This window comes from Cydia amplana, chromosome 27 (assembly GCF_948474715.1).
Source record: "Cydia amplana chromosome 27, ilCydAmpl1.1, whole genome shotgun sequence".
Lineage (NCBI taxonomy): Eukaryota > Metazoa > Arthropoda > Insecta > Lepidoptera > Tortricidae > Cydia > Cydia amplana.
Genome location: NC_086095.1, coordinates 4533489 through 4541255, shown reverse-complemented (window position 1 = coordinate 4541255; position 7767 = coordinate 4533489). Strand labels below are relative to the sequence as shown.

The window sequence follows — 7767 nt, the reverse complement described above, 5'->3', positions numbered from 1 at the left end:
GGCGTGGCTCACTCCGGGATTTCGTCGCGTCGCTACAAGTACATGCGGCCCACACCAATTTTGGTGTCTATCCAAAGTAGTTGCCGCGCACCGCTACGGAACGGACGCCTGCTCGCGCTTGCGCCACCTAGCGGTCATATCTGTCGTAATAGACGCGTTTTGTTAGAGAGTGAACCTTCGGTACCTAGTACTATTATTTATTCCGTGGTGAGGCATGTATAGGGTAAAAACTATTTTCCTAAATGCCACCAAATTTTTGGAAATATTCGTTTTCAAACGCAGATTTGTTTTTATTTTTTAGTTTTATTTAGTTACATAAAAATGACTGGTCTTATTTTTGTTTTATGTTTGATTACAGCAATACAAGTGTACAAGAGTATCAAGATGGCGGCATGTCCTTGGACAAAAAAGCCGATATAAAATTTAAAACAAAACTGGCTCGTAATTACTTGCTGAAAATTGCTGAAAGACTGAAAAAGTAAGTTTTGTACTCATATACCACTAGACATATATAACATTTTATATAAATATTGTTTGATGAGATAGAGATACCCATATAACAGATGGCAGAGAAAAACTCTAAGAATTTTCTGTTTTTCAACGGTAGCTTTTTACTGTTCTGACAAAAATATATGAAATTTTTTACATATCTTGAGAATCTGTTCAGGGCTATCCCTCCCAAATTTTACGATTATTTATTAAAGATTAACCCTTTAACCGCCAGAGTCTGATATATAAGACATTACATATCCAGCTCATTTCGCCACAGTCTGATAAATAAGACAAAGATCTGATTTGGTTTTTACAGCACATTTATAACTGCCGTAACTATGCCAACCTTACTCTGCATGGTACAATAGGGATGTTGACAATTTTTTGGAACTGGTTTCATTTTGTAGACAGACACGTAATAATTACAGAAAAAAATATTAAAAAAATATATTCATTAATTTTGAATAAAAAAACATGTATAATAAGTTTCGTGTTTAAATTTCGCGCCTAAACGCTCCAAACTGTCACGTGACCTTGATGACGTAACGGCGTTTTAAACAAACTGCTGTCAGTATTTTTTTTTATTTATATGGCAACTGACATTTTTTTTAAAGCCTTAACACACTACCGCATCGGACAGCGGCCTTCTTTCTCGCTCTAACTTATAGCTGCGTCCTTAACGCACCACCTTACACACTATCGATTCGTGCGCCGCACCGCACCAAGATTGTGTTTCGGTACGATAATCTGTAGACACTTAGGCAGGTTTTATAACTTGTCTTTGGTGATTCCACTGTGATTACGTCACGCGCTCCGATTGACGTTTGCAGTCACGGGCATTATTTTAAATACTTTTGATTATTTTTAATTAATTTATTACGCATATTTACACTTGCAAAATATGATTTTCCGCGTTCTAATATTCCCTGCTATGGTAAAAACATATATTATATATTCGCGATTCATGTCAACATCCCTATTACTGTCGGTGGCGACACGAGCACGCTCGATCAAAAATTGCTGGCGGTTAAAAGGTTAATGTTATCAACGTAACACAGAAAATTCTTATGTCCAACCAACCACAAAGTATGACGTCATTCCACTCTGCAATGTGCAATTTTCGGCATAGAGAAATATAAGTAAAGAAAGAGTAGTAACTCCATACATCAGTTTTCATACCAAAACGCGTAATTTCGTAGTCGACATCTAACGTCAAGTAGTGGAACTATCAGTCACCAGATGTCACAAGTTTCGCTAGTGACATAGAGAAAAAATACATAGAGTGCTCACTCCATACATCAGTTTTAGTACCAAAAAGACTATTAGTCTTATCTCAACAGCATAAGACTTTCCGGTCGGTGCTACATCTATTGTCAAGTAGCAGTACTGATAGTTCCGCTACTCGATGCTAGATGTAGGCACTGAAATTAATAGTCTGAACTGATGTATGGAGTGAGCACTCTTGTCTTACTATATTTCTCTATGCTAATGACCAAAAATGTACTTACTAAAACAATTTTCAACGAATATTATAAGCAGAAGTAGTTGAAAATAGAGTTCCGGTTAATCCGGTCATAATATTAGCTAAAAATTGTCGAGCATTAGAGTGTTCGCTCGCCGCGACATCTATTGTCAACTAGCATTACTGGTAATGTCCGCTACTTGACGCTAGATGTCGACTACGAATAACTCGCGTTTTGGTAAGAAAACTGATGTATCGAGTTACCACTCTTTCTTTACTTATATTTCTCTATGCTTTCGAGAACAGAAATGTCATTGAAAATTAAATGAGAATATTACTAAGAAATGTGTTGTTTTTTTTAGTATCATCGCGAGAGAATCTGGCGACACGATGACCCTGAAACACCTCCTTATCAAAGCTGGGGACTATGCAGAGGACGACGCTATGGTGGCCAATTTTAAGTTAGTATTACCATTCAGGGATGTTGCGAATATCCGCATCCGCAACCGCAGAACTTTCGCATTATTTTCAACATCCGCATCCGCATAAAATCGATGCGGAGTTTAATGCGGATGTGGAACAGGTCGGTACAGGAACGTCTTAGCATCGGCGTAAGTGCTAGACTGCTAGGTAATTTAGTCATTAGCCATAAAAACCTATTAGAAATGAGCAGTCAAGCGTGAGTGGGACGTAATGTACGGAACCCTTGGAACGCGAGTCTGACTCGCACTTGGCCGGTTTTTTGAAATAAAAATGACTAAAATGTAATGTTTGACGTTTTTTATGTATCTATCTTGACATCCGCGGATGCGAGCCTTAAAAAATCCGCATCCGCGTCCGCGGATGTCAAAAAATCGGCATCCGCAACATCCCTGTTACCATTTACCACGTAATTCATTCTAACAAATATATCCTCCTAAGGCCCAAGGTCCTACTTATAGTACCTATTCAGTTCGATGTAATTTAAACCATGTTCAATTGGAATGGAGTCGCTTTTGCTTTGTTTCGTTCAATTTTCAAACAACGCAAAATCAACTCTATTTCCTACAATTTAGGTTCTAATTTCAGTGGCAAATTTTGGATGTTTAGTTTGTATAGCTGGGGGGATAAATTTCGCTGATGGCCTAGCGGTAAGAGCGTGCGTCTTTCAATCCGAAGGTCGCGGGTTCAAACCCCGGCGCGTCCCAATGAGTTTTTCGGAACTTATGTACGAAATGTCATTTGATATTTTACCGATCGCTTTTCGGTGAAGGAAAACATCGTGAGGAAACCGGAATTATCCCCATAAAACCTAGTTTACCCTCTGGGTTGGAAGTTAGATGGCAGTCGCTTTCGTAAATACTATGTGCCCACGCCAATTCTTGGGATTAGTTGCCAAGCGGAAGCCGTGGCAAAAGCCGGGACAACGCGAGGAAGATGATGAAATATATATTTCGTAAATAGTACGAAAGGATATAGAGTCAGACCAAGATAAGTTTGCAACGATTTTGATAGCACACGCAGTGCAAGTGCTATTTACACGTCATAATTTTATCGAAGTTTGACGCTTAAAATAACACTGCGTGTGCTATAAAAATCGTTGCAGGCTTATCACCACAATTTCATAGCCATAGTGAACCATATTAGTACTAAAATAGGGTTGAATTTTGTTTAAATATTTTTTTTGTATTATATTCACATAATTTACGTTTCATTTCAGACAAACAGTCACCAAGTTCCTCGAGTATGTTCACGTACTGATAGAGCTTTTACAATATCTGCTGTCTCTCTCTAACGCTGGCAGTTCGAAAGAGAGCGACAGAACATATTGTACCTCTTCAGATACTGCAAGCCCGATACTTCCCTCCCGAAGGCAAAAGAAAATACAACCAACCAATAGCAGTTAAGTCATAGACATATTTCACACTTGAGAAAAGACACATTATTATCTATAAAACTCTTAGTTTAAGCTAATTATCAATGATATTTATCTTGATAATTATCGTGATATTTATGCCTGATAATTATCGATTTAATAATAACCTAAAATTTAGGTTTAGGTTTTAGGTTTAAAGACATTTATTCTCATAAAGACAATACATCACTGACATGAGAACATATTTAAAATACATATTTACATCTATTTTTTCGTCGTCGCAGCATAACAAAATTAAAATAGGTACGTACATATGTTATTAGGTTTAACTGAATAACACAGTTAACTACACATTCAACTCGTTTTATATTATCGGTTTGTCTGCAATGACATGTTTAGCAAGTTCCTTTTTAAACGAGTTAAATTTAATACCTACAAGCCTTCGTTGTAGCCAAGGGCGTAGCCAGCCAGTGAATTAGGGGGTGGCGAGTTGATAGGCCTGGGGGGGGGGGCAGAGGCCACAGGGGCATGCATTGTATGTAAAATTTGAGCTCGGGGGGGGGGGGGGTGTAGCTGCCCCCCCTACCTACGCCCATAGTTGGCATGGTTGTAGCTTTCCATCACAGAAAGGTCATTATGCTTCAAGTGCAATAAGGACGTTTCCATGTGAAATTCCAACAGAAATTCTGATAGAAACGTCCTTATGGTAGATGAAGCATAATTACCCTTATATTTTCGATCGATGCTATTCAGCTTAGAATAAATTTAAAAGTGGAAAAATTACTGTCTTGGGTGAGACTTGAACTCACGGCCTCTGGATCGATACTCCAGCGCTCTGCCATCTGAGCCACCAAGACCTCATCCATAGCCAGCTAATCTTTCCACCATATAAGTCTCACCCAAGACAGTAATTTTTCCACTTTTAAATTTATTCTAAGCTTAATGACCCTTATAATCTGTTAAAATTGTTAAATCATAGAAGAAAGTACCAAGTCCTTAATTATTCAGGGCTGGAATACCCGCATTGTTATTGTTACCATGCCTTAAAATATTGACTGTGAAAATAAATAAAATGTTAGTTTAACTAAAAATAAGTACTAAAGACTAGCTGTAGAAAGTAAGACTAGCTGTTAAAATATTCTGATTAATAGATATTTACTGTGACATTTTGTAGTTTTAAAATGATTAAAATATTTTAGACAACATTATTGTACAGTCAGCAGCAATAGTTGCTAAGCGGGCGAGGTGTTCAAAATGATCTTGACGCGACTTTATTGTTAAGAGAATAAGAGCGCGTCGAGGTAATTATGAACACCTCGCCCGCTTAGCAACTTCTGCTGCTGACTGTACTCCATACAAATAGTAGAAACTTTTTGAAGTATTGACGTCATTGTCTTTAAACCATACCAAGTAAGAATTAATTTTGTTATAAAAATATATTAATATATACATTGCCATACACGTCTAGAAAAGTTGACTAAAAAAAATCTTTATAAATTAAGACACATGAAGAGTAATATTAGAACCTAATTAAACTATTGCTGAATGAATATTTTTACCAATCAAAAAATATTCAATTAATATATGATATGATATCGATAATTCAATGGTATATTTCAATCAATAGATCATCGATCGATTAAATATTTTTTGTCAATCAAGTGCCATCGTTAAGTGCCACAGTAACTACTATCGTTAAGTTTGCATAGATACAATTCATATGAGTTTGACAGATGATTTTATTTTAATCTAGGGTAAATCGTCTATTACTGGCCACTGTTTAATAACTGGCCACCTTATACTAAAACTAAATTCTATTCAACATAATTAAGTTTTAGTATAAGGTGGCCAGTAATTGACGAATTGTCTATTTTTCACAAATAAACTTTCAAGTCTGCTGATCTTCCGAAAATACTTGTAATATATTATAGATTTTATGACTATTAAAACAAGGTATAAAATCAAATGTATAATAACCATCTGCCAAATCTGTAGCACTATAAAATGTGGAAGTAATTATTACTTAATTATTAAGATTAGATATATTTTCGTTACATTACATTGATATTCTATTGTTTGTTGATTCATTATAGAATGAGAATGTACCGGTTACCGATGGGGTCGCAATTTTAATGTTGTTTTTCTGACAAATATAGTTTTGACATAATCAAAATAATTTAACCCTTTGAACGCCACGCCTATCGTGTGCACGAAGGCACAGGATAAAATAATAGTACTGGGTACAGAAGATTCACTCTCTAACAAAACGCGTTTACGACAGATATGACCGCTAGGTGGCGCAAGCGCGAGCAGGCGTCCGTTCCGTAGCGGTGCGCGGCAACTACTTTGGATAGACACCACAATTGGTGTGGGCCGCATGTACTTGTAACGACGCGACCAAATCGCGGAGTGAGCCACGCCTGGCCTTACATATCAATAGATCATCTATCGCCTACATGTCAATACAATCGATCAACTATTGATCTATTGGGTGAGCCACGCTTGACGAAGGTTGATATTGGGCTGTAGCCGCGCTTCAGTTGACGTCTGTAGCGGTCAATGGGTTAAGCTTCTTTCTAACAATAAACTAAGGGCTCATTTAGACGGCTCGCATGCGAGTTTCATTACATTGCGTCATTTGATCGGTCGGCTGAATTGATGTAACCTTAATGGTCCGCAATGTAACTAAAATCGTATACGAGTTCGCGCGCCGTCTAAATGAGCCCTAGAGATCGGTTTTCCTAGGATAGCGGTGCCGTCATATAGCGGCCGTCTCCATACTAAATAATACGGCTAAATATGGATGTCGTCGTATTTGTATGGAGACGGCCGCTATGTGACGGCACCGCTATCGGAGGAAACCAAAGCTTAACTCTGCAGACTGCACCAACTTTGACATAACAAAGCGGAAGGTTATTGGCGTTATTGCAAGTCATATTTTCATAGATATTTGACACACTTTAGCTTTGTTAACTCACATTTATAGACGGGTCTATGTGTCGAAACGTGGTTAAATAAAGCTAATCAAATAAATTTCGCGATAGACCCGTCTATAAATGTGAGTAATATGTGTTCAACACGCGAGTTTTAAATATTACACTTTAGCTTTGTCAGACTGTTTTTTTTACATTTGTGACTAAAAAAAAAGGTGACTATGGACATTACGATCACTTAAGACCTACCTATTAATATAGTGCAAAATATTGAAGCCACAATTTAAACAGCTGTTGTACAGTCAGCAGCAGAAGTTGCTAAGCGGGCCAGGTGTTCAAAATGATCTTGACGCGACTTTATAGTTAAGAGAATAAGAGCGCGTCAAGGTAATTTTGAACACCTCGCCCGCTTGGCAACTTCTGCTGCTGACTAGATGGCGCCTTACGGTCCCACTCTTGGCCAAGGCCAAACCGGTTGCCTCAAAACGAACGACAACAGCGCCATCTACTCCAGTTGTTAAATATGGGACTTCATTATTTTGGACAACTTTAGTGTAAGCATTTTTTTCTGACTGTGACATTTATACCTAGAGATCTTCGAGTTCTATGAAACTCGATATGTTTTTTTTTTACTATTTTCAAAGATGATTATAAATAAAAAATTGTTTAATCATACATTGTTTTATTTATTGTAAATAGTTTTAAGATTAGGAAATATATTAAGACATAGTTTGCCAGGCATTGTGGAATGCAGAATAATATATTAAAATCATACGGAAAATACAAGATTGCTTCAGTAAATGCTTATTTGATGGTACTTACTTATTATTGCATTTTCTATGAAACACATACTAATTTCAAATCTAGAAAGACACTGTGGTTCAATAGTAGGTATATTACATACCTAGGGCAGTAAAGCAAGAAATTTCTCAGGTTATTTAAGTACATGTAATTGTCGGCCGAGGCGAAACCGAAGTCAACACACATGTGATCTGAGACTTTCTTATTTACTGACCGAGGTTTGT

At 37.2% G+C, this 7767-nt stretch overlaps 1 long non-coding RNA gene across 1 annotated transcript; it reads left to right on the top strand.

Moving 5' to 3' along the window:
* Positions 1-373: 373 nt before the first annotated feature.
* Positions 374-3698, top strand: LOC134660547 (uncharacterized). The gene is made up of 3 exons (XR_010097883.1): positions 374-478; positions 2317-2415; positions 3654-3698. It is a non-coding gene; the product is annotated as an uncharacterized LOC134660547 (long non-coding RNA).
* The last annotated feature ends 4069 nt before the right edge of the window (positions 3699-7767 follow it).